Source organism: Lepus europaeus, chromosome 14 (genome assembly GCF_033115175.1).
Source record: "Lepus europaeus isolate LE1 chromosome 14, mLepTim1.pri, whole genome shotgun sequence".
NCBI lineage: Eukaryota > Metazoa > Chordata > Mammalia > Lagomorpha > Leporidae > Lepus > Lepus europaeus.
The window spans coordinates 78,380,777-78,400,625 of NC_084840.1; positions in this window are offsets into that span (position 1 = coordinate 78,380,777).

Sequence of the window (19,849 nt, forward strand, 5' to 3'; positions counted from 1 at the left end):
TAAAATACTTTCAGTTCTTCTTCACTAATTAGGATTTTACAGTAAATACTAAACAGATTCATTGAGGTCCTTCTCCAAGAAACTAATAGTCATTCAGAAACACTATCTTAGAACACAAGATAAAAGGAGCTAGCATTGTGGTGCAGCTTGCAATGCCAGCAACCAATATTTGAGTGTCAGTTTAAGTCCCAGGTGCTACACTCCTGATCCAGCTCACTGCTAATGCACCTGAGATGGCACAAAAGGCCAGATACATGAAACTCTGCCATCCATGTGAAAACCTGGGCAGAATTCCTTGTTCCTGGATTCTGCCTGGAACAGCCTTGGCTGTTGGGGTCATTTGAGGGTTGAAGCAGTGGATGGAAGCATGTATTCTCTAGGTATGTGTGTATGCTTATGTCTTTCTCTCTCTTTATCCTTCTCTCCCTTTTTGTCATTATGTCTTTCAAATGAATGTGTTTTCAAAAATGTAACCAACTTTCACCTTGGAGAAATGCTCCCTCCCTTACTCATGCTATCTTATAATTCTTGTTCAGTTTGACTGTTTTATGGGATCAATCAACTTCAAAACCAATCCCATCAACTGTCCAGGAATGATCCATGCATTCAAAGAATATCACAGCCTTGGGTCCACACTAAGGCAGGCAGGTATGGACTGGGAAACCTCTCCTTTGCCTAAGCATGCACTTATTGCTAAGTGACATTCTGGACTGCACAGAAATGATACATAATCAAGAACAATTTTCTGTGATTAGGAGAAAGATACAGCACCACAATCAGCAGAAGCTGATTTTGTATACAATATAGAGGTCTTCCTGGGTCTCCCATTGGCTAATGATGTCCCTCTAGAGCTTAGATGCTTCTAATGGCTTCTCATCTTGTCCACTCATTCATTCGGTACAGGCCCTATTTCTAACCTTACCCCACAAGCAGACTTATAGAAAGTACCCAATGACCAAAATCTGGCCCCAACCTGTATATCTGGCCTCCCCTCCTTCTACTGTCTCCCAGATAGTCTTGGGTCTAGTCACCATGGTGACAAGCAAGTCAGTACATATAACCCATAGCACAGTCCCTTCCCCACAAAGATGCATGAAGTCATAGAGTGCAGACACTGCACATAACATTGACATCAATGCATGGCAACAATACACATTTTTTATAATAAACCTGGTGAAGGTTGAGAGGGGCCCCTTTTGCCCTTTCCACTGGTTCCTTGGGGCCAGCATCCTAGCACACCCAGAAATGGAGGAGGTCCAGTTCCACATTCATGGAGACCCCACCACCACACCCAACCTCAGATTCCTGCCAGGTTACAAATGCTAGAAACATTTCTTCCTGGAGAATTAGCGAAGAACCTTGCCCTCTGCCCTTGACAGAAATCGGGAAAGACCATCAGATACTACCTTATAATCTCCTCTGTTTACTATCTGATTCACTAGAGTACTTATGAACTCCTGGCTACCAGATGTCAACCTGGTAGCCAATGCAAGGTTGTCTGTAACAAATATTCTTCAGATAAAAATAAAAGGTCATTAGAATCCATCTACTCAATCAACTAAAATAGGCATTAAGCCTCTCTTCAGCTCTAAGTATTGGAGTTGAGGAGGTGGCCAGGGAGGAAAAGGGAACCTTTGCCTTTGGGACTATGAAGTCTTCACTTCACAAATCCATGTCCTTCAGCGCAAATACCTCCTGCCCCACCCTCTAGCAACTTGGCAATCAGTGCCTTTGGCCACACCAAGGATGCCCCTGCCTTTTCCCTGCCCCTGGGTGTGACAATTTACTGTTTTTTTCGTGTTGGGTTATTTTATTCTGTGTAGCTGTGGTAGTAAATGAGATGTCAGAGGTAGTGTTTGAGTGATCTCTGCAACTGTACATGGCAAGAGACCTAGAAAATGATATGCATATCCCACAGTAAGGGGTGGAGAAGGCCAGAGAAATGGACACGTGGGCTGGCAGAGATATCAAAGCCTAGGAAGGAATGGATAAGATTCTAAGAACCTTCTGGACTGCAAAGGAAACATTTAACAAAGTGAAGAGGTAACTGATAGAATGGGAGAAAATATCTGCAAATGAGGCAACTGATAAAGGATTATTATCCAGAATCTATAAAGAGCTCAAGAAACTCAACAACAACAATACAAACAATCCAGTAAAGAAATGGGCAAAGCACTTGAACAGGCATTTTTTCAAAGGATAAATTTCAAATGTCCAAGAGATATATGTAAACGTACTCAGCATCACTAGCCGTCAGGGAAATGCAAATCCAAACCACACTGATATTTCACCTCACCCATTTAGAATGGCTGTCATCTAAAAGTCAAAGAACAAATTCTGGCAATGATGTGGGAAAATGATACTATAATCCACTGTTGGTGGGAAAGCAAACAAGTATAAACTGGGTATGTGCGTGTATGTGTGGGTGTGAGATGGAGGTCAGTGAAGGGGGGTGTGTGGCTCAAGAAGCCAGCAGAGGTGCCCAAGGTGTGTATATGCTGGTCTCAATCTCATAAACATGGCCCACCCTATCACCCACAGCCTATATGCTGCCCCTGCACCCTTAGCTTGCTTTAACTCTCTCCTTGAAAGAAGGGGCCATCAAAGAAGGAGGTATCTTTCTCTGAAGGGAAGAGAACTTCCACTTTGATTATGGCCCTGTCTAAGTAAGGTTGGAGTTTGTGGACTCAAGAGGATTCCATAGTCTTGGCAGGTCATGACAAGAGCCTTGGGTGATCACTGACATCATAAATAAGAGTTTCAATTGTTAAATCAACAACAGGAGTCACTGTGCACTTGCTTCCCATGTAAGACCTCTGTCCTTAATGAGTTGTACTATTAGAATTAATGGTAAAACTAATCTTCAAGCAGTACTTTATACTTCGTGTGTATGAGTGGGTGCAAACTGTTGAAATCTTTACTTAGCATAGGGTTAATATTCTGTTTATAAAGACAATTAAAAATTAATGAAGAATGGGATGGAAGAGGGCGTAGGAGGTGGGATGGTTTGGGGGTGGGAAGGCAGGTATGGGGGGGAAGAACTGCTATAATCCAAAAATTGTACCTATGAAATTTATATTTATTAAATAAATGCTTTCTATAAAAAAAACTTTCCCTGGGGAAGTCCCATTCCCCGCCCACCCCGACACCCATCAAGCAGGTTGGGCCAGATTGTGTAGCTGCTCCTCCGGACAGCCCAGGCCATGGAGTGGGGTGAGCCACAACAGCTGTTCAGGGGCATCCATATCCCCAGGGGCCTAATGGCCCCTTAGCAGATCAAGAGCATAGGTGGAGGCTAGGCTGGCAAGCAGAGCTCTCCCTGGGAACACTTTACTTGGCCTCTAGTTTGGTCCCCTCTTAAGAAAATCCTGTAAGCTGGTGACTGGAGTGTGGAAGGTAAGTAACCAGGCTGAAAGCTTGCACACATCTGTCTTTTGGATTTTTTTGATGGTTTTCTCATCATCAACATCACCATCATTGTTTATTTTCTTAAGATTTTTGTTTCAATTTTCCTCCCACCCACCCTCTTCCTGCACCCTCTGCAGCTGCTGTGTCTGCTCCTGCCTCAGTTCCCTCAGCTGGCTATTCAAGAAAAGTCCCCCCCTGCCGAGGACCACAGTGGGGGTGCCTGCCTGAAGCAGGGTCAGGCCAGTGCCCTGCATGAAGGTGGAGGAATGTTCTGCTTAAAGGGAGCTGCTGGGGCAGCTTTGGGGGCCTGGGAGCCCAGTGATCTTCAGGACTGGTGTGCACCCAAGGCATGGGTGTGCCATGGAGGGCATGTCCAATGCCCCCATGGTGGGCCTGTCTGATGCCCCAAGGTGGACATGTCCAGTGACCTCAAGCCACTAGAGCCTGTACCAACTGCAGGGCCAAATCCTGGCTCTCTATCTCCCTCACCACTTGCCTTTAGGCAAGCAACATCTTGTTTCTGAGTCTCAGTTTCCCCACCTGTTCAAGCAGAACCCACTTAGTGGGTTTTTGGGGGGATTTATAGAGGTGACAGCAGAAGTGGCTTGGATGGGGACAGTCACTCAGCAGGCAGCCAGACAGGTGGGCTTTACAACAGACTTTCCAGTAGGCTACAGGTTGGGATGTCAGTTCCCTCCACCTGGAGGGCACTGAGGGTTAAATGAGAAGATTGAGAAAAAACACTCAGCAATTGTGGGGCACACAGATCCCATCTTGAACCCATAAAAGACATGAGGTGCTGGGTGTATAGTAGGTGCACAGGGTGTGGACTGTGCTCAATTATGCCAAAGCAGGTGCTTGGCAAGTAGAGGCTGCTACTGATGGTCCCCAGAGTTCTCAAATGCACACAATAGGCACTTAATGATGGGATGCTCACTGTCCTTCAGCAAAGCTCTTAGCATGCTGCCTGATACACAGTAGGTGTCCCATACAAATAGCTGTTCTTCTACATCTAAATATCACAGATTGGTGTTGAGGTTGATTTCTTCTGAGAGGATTTGTTCTGAGAAGAGGAGCATGGTGGGGGCAAGAGGCGTGGAGTCACCACACAGACCCCAGGAGTCGGGTGAAAGCGAGCCTGAGGTAAGCAGCCCACAGACTTGTTTATTTCAGTTGCTACAGCTGCTTATATAGCCAAGGCAGCCAATCTGGTCAAGGGGCAGTCTATGCCCTAACCAATCACAGCTTGTTGCCAGGCAATTTCTGTTGTCAGTGGCCATCTTGGCGTGACCTTCTCACCTCAGTGGCCATCTTGGCATGACCTTTTCACCTTTTCATTCCACCACAGACTGGCATGCTTCTGGGCAGACCATTGGCACCTGAGTCCATGGGAGCAATTGCTATTAGTTTGTGGCAAGTGTAACCTGGTGCCAGGTGCACAGTAGGCACTCAGAACATGGGATCTCTGATTATTGTTTTGCAGGCATTTTGGCACGATACCTGGTACACAGTAGGTGCTCAATAAGTGGAGCTTAGTGCACAGATGTTGGCTTGATGCTAGGCACATAGTTGGGGACCAAATGGGCACTAATTCCATCCAAAAGGGCCAACTCTGCTATGAGGTAAACAATTTTTATCCAAAACATGCAGTTGTGTGCAGAGCCCTTGGCCCAGTGTGTCCAGATAACTTCGTATGTGAGAGCTATTACTATTTTTATATAAGGTCCCTAGTACAGCACACAATCGGTGCTTAATAAGAGAATTAATATTCTAGAAATCTGTTAGTGTAGTTACCTAGCACATAGTAGGAGTTCAACATATGGAAACCATTATTTTTTTCGTATAGCCCCTAGCACAAAACCTGAAGTGCAGTAGGTGCTTAAGATGTGGAGATTGTTACTACTTTCCATTTCAGCCCTGAGCACAGTGCTTGGCACACAGTTGGTGCTTAATAAATGGCAACTATTAATGGCCTATAAGCCCCTTAGTACAGCACCTAGCACAAGGCAGGTGTTTAATCTGTGGGAACTGTTCCTGTTTTTCAATAAAGGTGCTAGCACAGTGCCTGGCACACAGTAGGTGCTTGAGATGTGAGACTATTGCTTTTTTCTGATTAAGTTCTAGCTCAGTGCCTGAGATACAAGAGGTGTTACATGAATGACAGCTGCAGACTGTACTTTTAACAGGCTTTTATGTGCCCTGTGCACTGTAGGTGCTCAGGAAATGAGACTTACTACTTTTCATTGGTAATGGGCCTAGAGTGGTACCCAGAACACAGTAGGAACTAAAAATTGCAGAACTATGATCTGCAAAGTGCTTGACATACAGTGGGTGCTCAATATGAGCTGTAAAGCTCTGACCCTGTTACCGGACAGGTGTTAAATTACCAAGCACTTTTATTATTACTCTATAAAGAGCTGGCATGCTGGCAGGCATACAATAGATGCTCAAGGCATGAGCATATGGTTCCTCATTGAAATCTGCCATTAGGATGGCATCTGGGGCTCCTAGTAGCACAACTGTTTAATAGATGCTTTCACATGAAAAACAATTTTCTTTACCATAAAATATGCTCTCAGCATCATGCCTGGACACAGTAGTTATTTAACCAACAAATTCCTTTGCTGTTATTCTTCAGAATCATTGATACAGTGCCTGACACACACAGTTGGTGCCTAATAAGTAGCACTTCTGTTGCTTGACCCCTTGGCATGCAGCCTGGCACACAGTAGGTGCTTAGGGCTTTTGCTATCCTATGAAGCCTTTGGAAAGTGTTTGGCACACAGTAGGTGCCTAATAAGTGCTGCATCTATTGATATTCCTCTTTGTGATGCCTGGAACACAGTAGGTGCTCAATAGAGCTCTTATGATTGATTGCCTTTTGCATGGTATCTGGCACTCAGTAGGTATTCACTCAGTAGAGGTTTTACCATTCTTTGAAGCCATTGGAAAGTACATGGCACATGGTAGATACCTAATAAGTGGGGGTTCTGTTGCTACATCCCTTAACTTGGTGCCTGGTAGGTATTCACTCAATAGGGCTTTTACTATTCTAGGAAGCCTTTGGAAAGTATATGGCACACAACAGGTGCCTAATAAATGGTGCTTCTATTGCTATTCCTCTTTCTGATTCCTGGCACACAGTAGTTACTCCATAGAGCTTTTATTGCTATTCCATTTGGCATGGTGTCTGGCACATAGTCGGTGTTCAGTCAGTAGGGCTTTTACTATTCTATGTATCCCCTGGAATGTGCCTGGCACACGGTTAGTGCCTAGCAAGTGGAGTTTCTGTGTGCCTGGTACAAAGTAGGTGTTTACTGGGCTGTTAATATGTGAAGCTTCTGGAAAGTGCCTGGCACACAGTAGGTACATTATACGTGGGATTTCTATTGCTATACCCCTTAGCATGGTGGCTGGAACACAGTAGTTGTTCACTCAAAAGGGCTTTTACTGTTCTAGGTAGCCCTTGGAAAGTGCCTGCACACAGTAGATGCCTAATGGTGCATCTGTTGCTGTTCTTTGTGATGCCTAGCGCACAGTAGGCCCTCTGAAGATACAGCTTTTATCACTGATTCCCTATGACATGGTGCCTGGTACACAGTAGGTAGCTGATAAGTAAAGTTTCTGTAGCTATAACCATTGGCATTGTGGATGGCACATGGCAGGTGTTTGTTTGACATGGTTTTTAGTATTCTATGAAACCTTTGGAAGTATGTACCTGATAAATGGTACATGTATTACCACTCTTCTTTGAGATAGGACTTTTATTATGATTTCCTTTAGCATGTTGTCTGGCACAGAGTAGGTGTTCACTCAGTAGGCTTTTGCTGTTCTATGAAGCCCTTGGAAAGTGCCTGGCACGCAGTAGGTACTCAGTAAACACATGCTTTTACTACTTTTTCTGTGAGGCCTTTGATAAGTTCCAGGCACATACTAAGTGCTCAGGAGAATTGCTGCTACTCTCCCGTCGCAGTGCCAGGCACACAGTAGGTGTTCAGTTAATAAGTGTACAAGTGGTCATTAATGGATAGAGCTGAAACTGCTGCTCACCCTGTCCCTTTGCCAAGCACACAGTAGGTGGTTAGAAGACAGGTTCCAGGTGCACAATAGGTGCTTGGAAGGACTGCTGTTCCCCATGTCATGTTGCCAGGTGCACAGTAAGTGTGCAGTAGATAGGGCTGATACTGCTGCTCACTCTGGGCCACATTCCACCTGCCCATCCCACCTTTAGCAGGCACTTCCTTTGGGAAACTACTTCTCTTTGGTTCTGTTCTGTTTTGCTTGTTATCTTTTATTTTTTCTCTCCCATCTTTTGTTTCCCCACCCTCCCGTCCCCAGAAGTCCCACCCCCATAGAACTGACCAGCCTTCTTAGGATGTTAAATGTGTCAGCATGCACTTCACTGCCATCTTGTTGGGGAGGCATGGCCCGAGGTGCCTATCAGCGGGAGGTCACATAGTCCAGCACTGGCAGCCAGAGGCAGAGGACATGGAGCCTCCAGGGGAAGGCTGCCAGGAGAGATGTGCGGAGGCCTGTTTGCCATCTGGTGAGACTTCCTGAGACCCAGGAAGGCATTGTGTGGCCTGCTCCTGAACCTGAACTGGATAGTGACATGGAGCCAACGGACCTCACGCTCATAGAGACTGTGAATGTGTCCCTGAAAGGGCATAGAGATATCTGTGCAGCCACAGGGATGTAGCAAACAGGGAGGGGCACAGAGAGGCATTAGGCAGTCCCAGGCGTGTCCTCCTGCTTTTTGAAATGCACACCTGGGCAGCCGGGACATCTGGCCTATCCCTGGCTCTGGATAGTAGAGGAACCAGACACAGAAATAGGGTATTTCCATTGGAGTGGGGCAGTGGGCTGACCTAGAGGCTTCCAGTGGGAGGAAGAGTTCCAGTAGGAAAGGTCCAGGTGCCTTGCTATCCCCTCCTCATGGCGAGAGGCAGGATTCCCTGAAGGAGGCTGGGATGTGCTGCCTGATTCCTGTGGGAGCCTTCCTGGGATCCCGGCACTGGCTACAGAGCTGAGGTCCTGGGCTCCCTGAGCTCAGCAGGTTATTGGCTTGATGAAAGCAGGGTAGGGAACTGTTTGCTTAGGGTCGGGGCAGAGGCTGAGGTTATTCACAGTTTTCCTCCCAGGTCACCTCTGGGATAGGTTTCTGGCCATGGGAACCTGTTGCATTGGATAGGGGACACCTATGAACTCAGCATGTGCTCAGATGTTAGCCCCTGGGAGCCAGTTGAAAGGATAAGAAAGGGTAGCCTGGGCAAGAGGACCTTTCCTAGGGAATGGAATATACTCCTGCAAAAGAATCTGTGTAAATGAAAGAGTGGCTGATGTTTGTACCTGTTAATTCCAGGCACCCCTTGTGTGGGCACCTGCCAGAACTGAGTTGGAGGGAGTGCCTGATTCCTTAGCAGGACTGGCAAAAGACCTGCCAGTTACTAAGCAGTTACTGTAACCATAAGGAGAACCATATGACTCTGTGTATATCTGTGTTCTGTAACTGTTAGGACTGCGTGCCTCTGCATGCATCCATGTTCTTTCAATGTGAGTATCACATGCCTGTGTGTGTATTCATGTTCTGTAATTGTTAGGATCATCCATGTGGATGGTTGCAGCTCCCACACTTGGTAGGGAATCCACCAGCTTACTAGGCTGATGGAGAGACCACAGAAGGAAATGGATCCCAGAGCCACAGGCTCTTATAGATCTTCTAGGCCCTGGGACAGAAGGGAGCTCCGCAGCTCCTGGGGCACTTTGCATCTGTGTTTCTCTTCCTTTCCTCTTCTGACTCAGCCTGGGGAACATCCCTCCTGCCTCCAGCCTCCCTCAGAATGACGCGGGACAGACCACACCAACTCGTCCCCTTCCTGACAACAGAGGAGTCATGGCCAGGTATTGCCCTGACTCCAGCTCAGTCCTTTCCTGGTGGTGCTGACCTGGCCTCCGGGTGGCCTCTGGTGTTCAGTGCCTGGCACACAGAGGGTGCCATTTGTAAGCCCTTGCTGCCTGGATGTGGAGTGCCAGGAGCTTAGGCAATTCACTGTGCCCGGGTTGTTGGCCCTCCGTGAGGCACTGTCTGGACCCCATCAGACCCTCCTTGCCTCCCCTGTGTGGACAGCTGGGAGCTTGTGGGGTGAAAGCCCCATTTCTGCATCACTTGTGGCCATGTGCTCCTGCCTGGTATCAGGGAGGATGTGTTTCCCTCTCTTTGTACTGGGGGCAGCTAGCTGCAGGCTGGGCCTTGGTGACAGCAGTATCAGTGCCTCCAGAGGGAAGCCAGGGCTATCCACTGCCAGATGCACCTGCCTGTGCTGGGTCTGGAGATGTGGGGCAATGAGCCACCTGTGTGACCTGCTGGAGGACAGAGGCTGGAGTTCAACTCATCTGAGAGCTGGTTCCTAACCTGCCCGACTGCCTTTCTCATCTGTAAAGATCTGAAAAAGAGAATGATGCTACTTCTCAGGTTGTGCAAAATTTATTTGAAAGCTGTGGTGCCAGCATAGCATGTTACATTCAGTAATTGTCCCTCTCTCTGGTCACTGAATGCAGTGCTATCTTCAGCTTTAAAATAATTTTTTGAAGATTTATTTGTTTATTTGAAAGGCAGAGTTACAGAGAGGTAGAGGCAGAGGCAAAGAGAGGTCTTCCATCTGCTGGTTCACTCTCCAAATGACCATAGTGGCCAGAGCTGGGCCTATCTGAAACCCGGAATCAGAAACTTCTTCTGAGTTCACATACATAAGCACCTGGGCCATCTTCCACTGCTTTCCCCGCCATAGCAGAGAGCTGGATTAAAGTAGGACAGCCGAGTCTCAAACTGGCACCCTTAAGGGATGCCAGCACTGCAGGCAGCCTTTCCCCACTTTGCCACAGCACTATCCTCCAGATTTTAAATTTTTGTTTTATTTGAGAGGTGGGGAAGAGAGCAGTAAGATAGAGTTCCATCTATGGTTTGCTCCACAACAGCCAGGGTTGGGCCAGGCCAAAGCCAGGAGCTCAGAACTCAGTCAGGTCTCCCATGTGGGTGGCAGAGACCCAAGCACTTGGGCCATCACTGCTGCCTCCAGAGTTTGCATTAGCAGGAAGCTGGAACTGAAAGGGGAGGTGGGATTTAAACCCAGGGGCTCTGGTGTGCAATGTAGGTTTGTTATCTGTTGTGCTTTGACAACTGTCTAGGGTACAGATTGTGGCTTCAGCATGTCAACCTGTTTGGAAAGGGACTTGGGTAGTGTGGACATTGTTGGAGTCCATTGGCCAGCTTCACTGTGGTTGGTCCCACATCTTCTCCAGCCCTGCCCCACCCAGGCTAGGAGATCCAGGGCCACCACTAAGCACAGACTTGGACCCAAAGACCACAAGGGCTTCCCTGTCCTTTTGTCTCACATCCTAGGATGGCCCCGAGAGCCAGCCTTGGTGTTGCACACACCGTTGATTGCCCATGTGGCTGCCCAGTGGGTGCAGAAGGGACTGAGGTGGGGAAGCCCAGGTACCCATGGTTAAGTTGGGAGTAACTGGGGCCAAGGAGAGAGAGACCCTAAGACCAAGAAGCCAGGTGAGGTAAAGCAGGAGGTCCTGGACACACAAGCACAGGTGCTGGAATGGTTTGGGTACACAGTCTGTCCTGGAAACCCTCACTGCACCTGGCTTTGGCTGCTCCCTTTGGAGAAACCTCAGGCTGTCCTCTACCACTGGCTGGGACAGGTGGGGTAGCCATCTCTGTAGCACTAGCCAGACCCAGACAAATGCTACATTCTTGGAAGCGTGAGGGAACCCAGACATGTGCACACAGGCCTGCTGCCCTATGATTTGCCTGACCTCATTCTGAGGCCAGCCCTTTGTGGCAGCTCTGGCTCTGGACGTTTTTAGATCAGCAGATGAACTTGGGAAGGCAGTAGATTCCATAGAAGCTTAAGGTGTTATGGAGGAGGCAGGATTTGAACCAAGAGCTATTGGATTTTTTTAAAGATTTAACTATTTGAAAGGCAGAGATACAGTGAAAGAAGGGTAGAGAGAGTAAGCAAGCTTCTATCCATTGGTTTACTCTCTAAATGGCTGCAATGGCCAGGGCTGAATCAGATCGAAGCCAGTACCAAGAACTTCTTCCAGGTCTCTCACAGGGGGTTCAGGGGCCCAAGCACTTGAAATGCCTTCTACTGCTGTCCAAGGCCATTAGCAGGGAACTGAATGGGAACTGGAGAAGCTGGGACCTGAATTGGTGCCCGTAAGGCGTGCCAACACTACAGGTGGAGGCCTAACCTATGCCATAGTGCTGGCCCCCACTGTCAGATTCTGAGACACCTGTGGCCCCTGAACTGGGGAGGCTTATGAGAATCTGAAGATATCTGGATAGGGATCAAGGAGACAGAGGGATTGAGATTGAGAGGGAAGGGTGAACATCATGACCTTCAGGTACATGTGAGTCAGAGGCAGTGAGCTCAGAAGCTGCTGAGAAAGAAGGCACAAGAAATCACGCATGGCAGCATTCTGACATTCAGTGATTCCTGACACTCTAGCTCCGACAAACACTAGTGGACAAGCCATTCACTGCCAACCTGGGAGAAAATGGCCTCAATGGCTGGGCCCCTAGCCCTGAGAATGGTGGAGTGTGGGGGTGGCGCTGGAGGCAGAGCTGTCAGTGGGCAGAGGGGACATGTGTGTACCCAGCTCTGCACCTGACAGTAAGTGGAGGAGGCCCTGGGCAGCCCTCTAGATATCCAGGACAGGGAGAAGAGTTTTGTCTAAGCCCAGGTCTGGGGGCGGAATTCCAACGTCAGAGTGTGAGTCACCAACCTCGGCATCAAGGAGAAATGCCACTTGGAAAGGGCCTTGGTGATGCCAGCATGATCAGTGTTTCCTTCTCCTCTGAACCAATCACAGCTGATTTGTGGAGCACAAGGTTAATCTGTGCTCAGGGCCACAATGAGAGACCGAGACCGTTGGACCTGCTTCTGAGGGGCAGTTGACTGTAGACCCTGTCCTGCCCCTGCTAAGGACTGTAGGGGGTAAGAAGAGCAGACTCAGAGTCCTTGTTGCTGTGCCCACCTCAGGCTCCGGTGAGGCAGAAGCCATGTACGAAGGGAGCAGTGGGTGCACACGCTGCACTGTTGGTGTCAGCTTTAGAAGCTTCAGAATTCGTTTGAATCCATGTCTGCAGTGTCCCTCTCTTTTGTGGCACCCACAGAAGAATGACACAGGAAAATCAGCAGGTTTTGATTTTTTAAGGGAAATATTTCTTTTTAAAAAAAGTTTTGTTTATTTGAAAGCAACACAGAGAGGGAGAGACAGATCTTCCATTTGCTGGTTCACTCCCTACATGGCCACAATGGCTGGAGCTGGACCATGCTGAAGCCAGAAGTTAGGAACTCCTTTCAGGTCTCCCACATGGGTGACAGGGACTCAAGCACTTGGGCCATCTTTCACTGCATTCCGAGGTGCATTAACAGGAAGCTGGATTGAAAGCAGAGCAGCCAGGACTTGAATCAGCATTCTGATATGGGACGCTGGTGTGGCAAGCCCTGGTTTAACATTCTGCACCACACCAGCTCCCAGGGAGGATATTGGAGTTAGAGACATTGTTGAACCAACACGGAGTGACAGGTGATTAAGTTGGTTTGTCGCTCCTCAGCCAATGTGTGACAGAGGAGAGATGGTTGGGTCTCTGTCTGGAACACGGATTCTGGAAGCAGGCCCAAGAATTCCATAGGGCCCTGGTTCATCAGCTTTCAAATATTAAAAAAAATGGCTTTTTAAAAAAATTTTATTTATGTATTTGAGAAGTAGAACCACGGACAGAGGGAGGGAGAGACAGAAAGGTATTCTATCTGCTGGTTCACTCCCCAGATGGCTGCAACAGCCAGCGCTGAGCCAATCTGAAGTCAGGAGCCAGGAGCTGCTTCCAGGTCTCCTGCATGGGTGCAGGAGCCCAAGAACTTGGGCCATTTTCCACTGCTTTTCCCAGCCATAGCAGAGAGCTCAATCAGAAGAGGAGCACCCAGGGCTCAAAACGGTGCCCGTATGAGATTTGGCACTGTAGGCTGAGGCTTAGCCTATACTACAGCGCTGCCCCAAAATTTGACTTCTTAACATGACTGAAGCAGGTGACATACATCTGGAAATATGTTTGTAAAATCCAAGCCATCTTATGTGCATATGTGAGAGTGACAACACACGTTTTCCCCTGCAAAGATGCATGGTGTATCTGCCACATATGTGGAGGGAATTTCTGTGCTTCTCTTCCCAGCTGTCTTCTCGCAGTCTCTCATACACCCAGAGCTCCCAGCATTACCAACACACACAGGCCTGCACCTGTTCCTCCTTTGATACCAGCATCTTGCCGCACACATATGTTCTCAAGTGTGTCACATGCAGTGAAGGCCTTCTGCAATGCACATGTGTGTGGAGGGCCTGGGTGTGCTGACCCCTGAACATTTTATCTCTAAGCTATTTTGCCAACTGTATTCTGGCCATGGAGCATCAGGCAGGTGTCTTTCCTTGTATTTGCTTTGGGGGTAGGGTGGCCCCCACTGGCAGCATCTGTGGCACCATCAGGGTTGCAGGGAGCACCACCTCCTTCTTCAGGGTGGGAGTGGCTCCCAGCCTGCTGACATGCCTCACCATTCTGTTTTATTTATTTATTTTCTAACTTTATTTGAAATGCAGAGAGACAGACTGCATCTTCCATCAGCTGGTTTACTTTCCAAATACCTGCCACAAGCCTAGTTGGGCCAGGCTAAAACCAGGAGGTAGGAACTCAATCTGGGTCTCCCATGGGAGTAGCAGGGACCCAAGTGCTGGAGCTGTCAGATGCTGCCTCCCAGGATGTGCATGAGCAGGAAGCTGTGTTGGAAGTGGAGCTGGGACTGGCACTCTGATGGGAGATGTGACCTAACCACTGGGCCATCTGCCTGTCCCATTCCATTTTTCACTCTGGACACCTTTGTATCTGCTTCTTGTGTTGAATTTCCTCCCAGGGACCACCTGGCTCAGGTGACTTCCTGACTGGATCCAGATGGCTGCTCAGACTGCTCTCCTCCCCGGCTGCAGCCTTTCCTGAGGCTGTGGTCACATCCTGGCTGCTTAGTGTCTGCCCCTCACTTCCCCTCCAGGGATAGAGCCCCCAGTGGTTCAGAGACTCCTTCACGCTGCCCAGGTGGATGCCAGGTGGCCCCAGTGATGGGCCCTGCTCTTCTAGGAGAGCCCTCGTGGGGATGTCAGGGGCACGATGCAGCAGTTTGAGGGGCAGAGGAAGGCGAGTGGATATTGACCTGGGTGCATGGGAAAGGACCATGGTTGTCTCTGCCCCCAAAATGTAGGCGCGCTTGTAGGCAGAGTCCCCAAGTATGAGTCCCTCTGAAAAGGCGTGGGCAGCATCCTACAGTTACCGGGGCCCCTATGCTGCTGAGCGAGCTGCACCCCCACTGTGGGCCTTGGTTTCCTCAGCAACAGGAGAAAGCTGGACTCTAGTCTCCAGGGGTGAGGGTGTGTCCCAGCAGTACCCATGGTGTCCATACGGAGGCACCACACACAAGTGTATGGAAGCCGGCGGTGGGCACCTCAGAGGGGCAGGCTGTGTAGAAGGCCGTGCTGCAACAGGGCCAGCAGAGGTCACAGCGGCCACCTTGGACACACTGCAGTGAACCAAAGGGGTGAGGGGACCCCTCAGGGCTGGGTTCAGTGGAACTGGTAGGATCCCTGGCCAGGCTGAAAGCAGTGGCACCAACGGAACAAAGCCCGACCTGCTGTGTCTTCCCTGAAGGTCCCTGTGAGACACGGGAGCAGAGAAGCAGAGTGTTCGTCCCCCACCCACATTCGTGCAGCCTGGTTCACCCTGGGGTGCTAGAAACAGCCATTTGGGGTGGCCTGGGTGACTCTGGTCAGCAGCTCCTGGCATGGAACCAGCACCTGCTCCCCCTCCTCTTGCTACACCTGAGACTTCTGTGAGGCCTCAAGAGAGTGCAGGCAAAAACTGTCTCAGAGTCCTCCAAGATGGCGGAATAAGGTAGGGAGGGAGCACATGATAGTCTGGGAAAAGATAGTTTAATAAAAGTGTAGATACTGTAGTTTCAGGGAGAAGTTAAGGAAAATTCTGCAAAGGAAATTCTCCCAGAACTAGTGGGACAAGGTGGACCTACGTGGAGGACACGGGCGCCCATGGCTCGGGACCCCAGCTGCTGAGTCTACACACTGGCACTGGGAAGGGAGGTGAGGCAAAACCACAGTAGCCTGAGACACTGGCAGGGAAGCATCAGGAAGAGCCTAGAGGGAATGAGGCTTGAAGCCCCATGGGGGAAAGTTCACCAGGCTAACTAGAGGAGAGGATTCTCTCCACTCACAAAGGTGAGCAAACAAAGAGCAGGCGCCATTTTGGACATACGTAAAAGCTGCGCCTGCCATCAACCAAGCAGAAAAATCTGACTCTGGTGGGGAGAAATAACAGGAGGTTAGAACCTAGTGAATGTGTGGAACTAATGAACTGAGAAAAAAAAAAGAGTGTGTGAGAGGACTCACGGAGTACCAGAGAAGTGAGTACTCTCCAGAGATGCCACAATCTCGGTAACCTTGGAAACCCAGAGTGGGAGTATGGGGAATTTGAGCTTACACTGAAGACTGCACAGATCCTTTGTGTAGTCCTTGGGACAGAGCAGACGAATATTATACCCACAGATACCAGAGCTGAGAGCTCAGTACTGCATTCAACTCTGCTCAGCTGTGCAGATTTACCTCCTTTCTCTATAAAAGAGAGAGAGAGAGAGAGATTGATTTACCACACCTAACCTGGGTGTGTCACCTTTGGCACACCCTTAACCCCGAAGAACTGAACAGAGCTCGCTGGCCACACCCATAACAAGCCTCTAAGGATCCATCAAAAGCAGACAGTCCACTTAATATAGGGGCATAGTATACTGAGAAAACCCACCACAGCGAGGAAAAACAAAAAAGAAAAAAAAAAAACAAAGAATATCTCCACATTGCCAATCAACAAACACAGAAACTGAGGAAACTAGAACAAGGAAGACATTATGATGCTCCCAAATGAAATAGACACGCCAATTCAAGATTATGAAGATGATGAGAGAGAAGAAATGCAAGATACGGATTTCAAAAAATTTATGATAAGAACATCTAGAAGTTCTCAAATTCTTGAACTACAGAAATCCTTACTGGATACGATGGAAAATCTCTCAGAAGAAAACAAAATCTATTTTTTTTTCTTTTTTTTTTTTGACAGGCAGAGTGGACAGTGAGAGAGAGAGAAAGAGAGAAAGGTCTTCCTTTACCATTGGGTCACCCTCCAATAGCTGCTGTGGCTGGCATGCTGCAGCCGGTGCACCACGCTGATCCGAAGCCAGGGCCAGGTGCTTCTCCTGGTCTCCCATGCGGGTGCAGGGCCCAAGAACTTGGGTCATCCTCCACTGCATTCCAGGGCCACAGCAGAGAGCTGGACTGGAAGAGGGGCAACCGGGACAGAATCCGGCACCCCAACTGGGACTAGAACCCAGTGTGCCAGTGCCGCAGGTGGAGGATTAGCATATTGAGCCATGGCAATGGCCGAAAACAAAATCTTAAGGAGGAATCAAAATGTTTTGAAGAAACTAGTAGAACATGAAATTGTGAAAGTGAAGAGAAATCATAATGAATTGAAGAATTCAATGGATCAAATGACAAACACATTAGAGAGCCTTAAATACAGAATGGGCAAAGCAGAAGAGAGAATATCGGACTTAGAAGACAGAACACAGGAAAGTATGCAGTCAAACCAAAGACAAGAAGAGGAAATTAGAAAGCTAAAAAATATTGTAAGGAATCTACAGGATACTATTAAAAAACCCAACATTTGGGTTCTAAAGAGTTCCAGAAGGCGTGGAGAGAGAGAAAGGATTACAATGCCTTTTTAGTGAGACACTAGCAGAAAACTTTCCAGGCTTGGAGAAGGACAGAGACATCCTAGTATAGGAAGCTCACAGAACCTCTAGTAAACATGACCAAAAGAGATCCTTACCACGACACATTGTAATCAAACTCACCACAGTGAAACATAAAGAAAAAATTCTAAAATGTGCAAGAGAGAAACATCAGATTACTGTCAGGGGATCTCCAATTAGACTCACAGCAGACTTTTCATCCGAAACCCTACAGGCTAGGAGGGAATGGAGAGATATAGCCCAGGTACTAAGAAAAATTGCCAGCCCAGAATATTATATCTTGCAAAGCTCTCATTTGTGAATGAAGGTGAAATAAAGACCTTTCATAGCAAACAGAAATTGAAAGAATTTGTTGCCACTCATCCAGCCCTGCAAAAGATGCTTAAAGATTTGTTACAGAAACACAGAAACACAGCCATCAATATAAAAAAGGTAAAGGAAAAAAACCTCACAGCAAAAGATCACAGGAAGTTCAAAGCATATACTAGAAAATATCTTTGGGAAAATGGCAGGGCAAAATTACTACTTATCAGTGGTCACATTGAACGTTAATGGCCTCAGCTCTCCAGTTAAAGGACACAGATTGGCTGAATGGATTAAGGAACAAAATCCAACTATTTGCTGCTTGCAAAAAACACATCTATCCAACAAAGATGCATGCAGACTGAAAGTGAAAGGCTGGAAAAAGATATACCATGCAAACAGAAACCAAAAAAAAGCTGGCGTAGCCATCTTAATATCAGACAAAATAAACATTAACACAAAAACTGTTAAGAGAGACAAAGAGGGGCACTATATAATGATCAAGGGATCCATTCAACAGGAAGATATAACGATTATCAATGTATATGCACCTAATTACAGGGCACCGGTTTATTTAAAGTATATGTTAAGGGACTTAAAAAGGGAGACTTAGACCCCAATACAATAGTACTGGGGGACGTTAATACTCCACTCTCAGAGATAGACAGATCATCAGGACAGAAGACCAACAAGGAGACAGTAGATTTAAATGACACTATAGCTCAAATGGACCTAATAGATATCTACAGAACTTTTTATCCTACACAGAAAGACTTTACATTCTTAGCAGTACATGGAACCTTCTCTAGGATTGACCACATGCTAGGCCATAAAGCAAGTCTCAGCAAATTCAAAAGAATTAGAATCATACCATGCAGCTTCTCAGACCACAGTGGAATGAAGTTGGAAACTAGCAGCTTAGGAATTCCTTGAGCATATGAAAACACATGGAGACTGACAATATGCTCCTAAATGAACAATGGGTCATAGAATAAATCAAAAGAGAAATCAAAAACTTTCTGGAAGTAAATGAGGATAACAGCACAACATATCAAAACTTATGAGATACAGCAAAAGCAGAGTTAAGAGGGAAGTTTATAGCAAAAGGTGCCTACATCAAGAAATTGGAAAGGCACCAAATCAATAAGCTTTCAATGCATCTCAAGAATCTAGAAAAACTGCAGCAAAACAGACTCAAATAGAGTAGGAGAAGAAAAATAAAATCAGAGAAGAAACCAACAGGATTGAATCCAAAAAAAATTACAAAAAATCAGCCAAACAAAGAGCTAGTTCTTTGAACAAATGAACAAAATTGACACGTCATTGGCCCAACTAACTAAAAAAAGAAAAGACCCAAATCAATAAAATCAGAGATGAAAAAGGAAATGTAACAACAGACACCACAGAAATAAAAAGAATCATCAGAAATTAATACAAGGACTTGTATGCCAGCAAACAGCGAAATCTATAGAAATGGATAGATTCCTGGACACATGCAACCTACCTAAATTGAACCAGGAAGACATAGAAAACCTAAACAGACCCATATCTGAGACAGAAATTGAAATAGTAATAAAGGAACTCAAACTATCCCTCTTTGCGGATGATATGATTCTTTATTTAGGGGATCCAAAGAACTCCACTAAGAGACTATTGCAACTCATAGAAGAGTTTGGCAAAGTAGCAGGATATAAAATCAATGCACAAAAATCAACAGCATTTGAATACACAGGCAATGCCACAGCTGAGGAAGAACTTCTAAGATCAATCCCATTCACAATAGCTCCAAAAAATCAAATACCTTGGCATAAACTTAACCAAGGACATTAAAGTTCTCTACGATGAAAATTACAAAATCTTAAAGAAAGAAATAGAAGAGGATACCAAAAATGGAAAAATCTTCCATGTTCATGGATTGGAAGAATCAATATCTTCAAAATGTCCATTCTCCCAAAAGCAATCTATAGATTCAATGCAATGCCAATCAAAATACCAAAGGCATTCTTCTCAGATCTGGAAAAAATGATGCTGAAATTCATATGGAGACACAGGAGACCTCGAATAGCTAAAGCAATCTTGTTCAAACCAAACAAAACCAGAGGCATCACAATACCAGATTTCAGGGCATGCTACAGGGCAGTTTTAGTCAAAACAGCATGCTACTGGTACAGAAACAGATGGATAGACCAATGGAACAGAACAGAAAC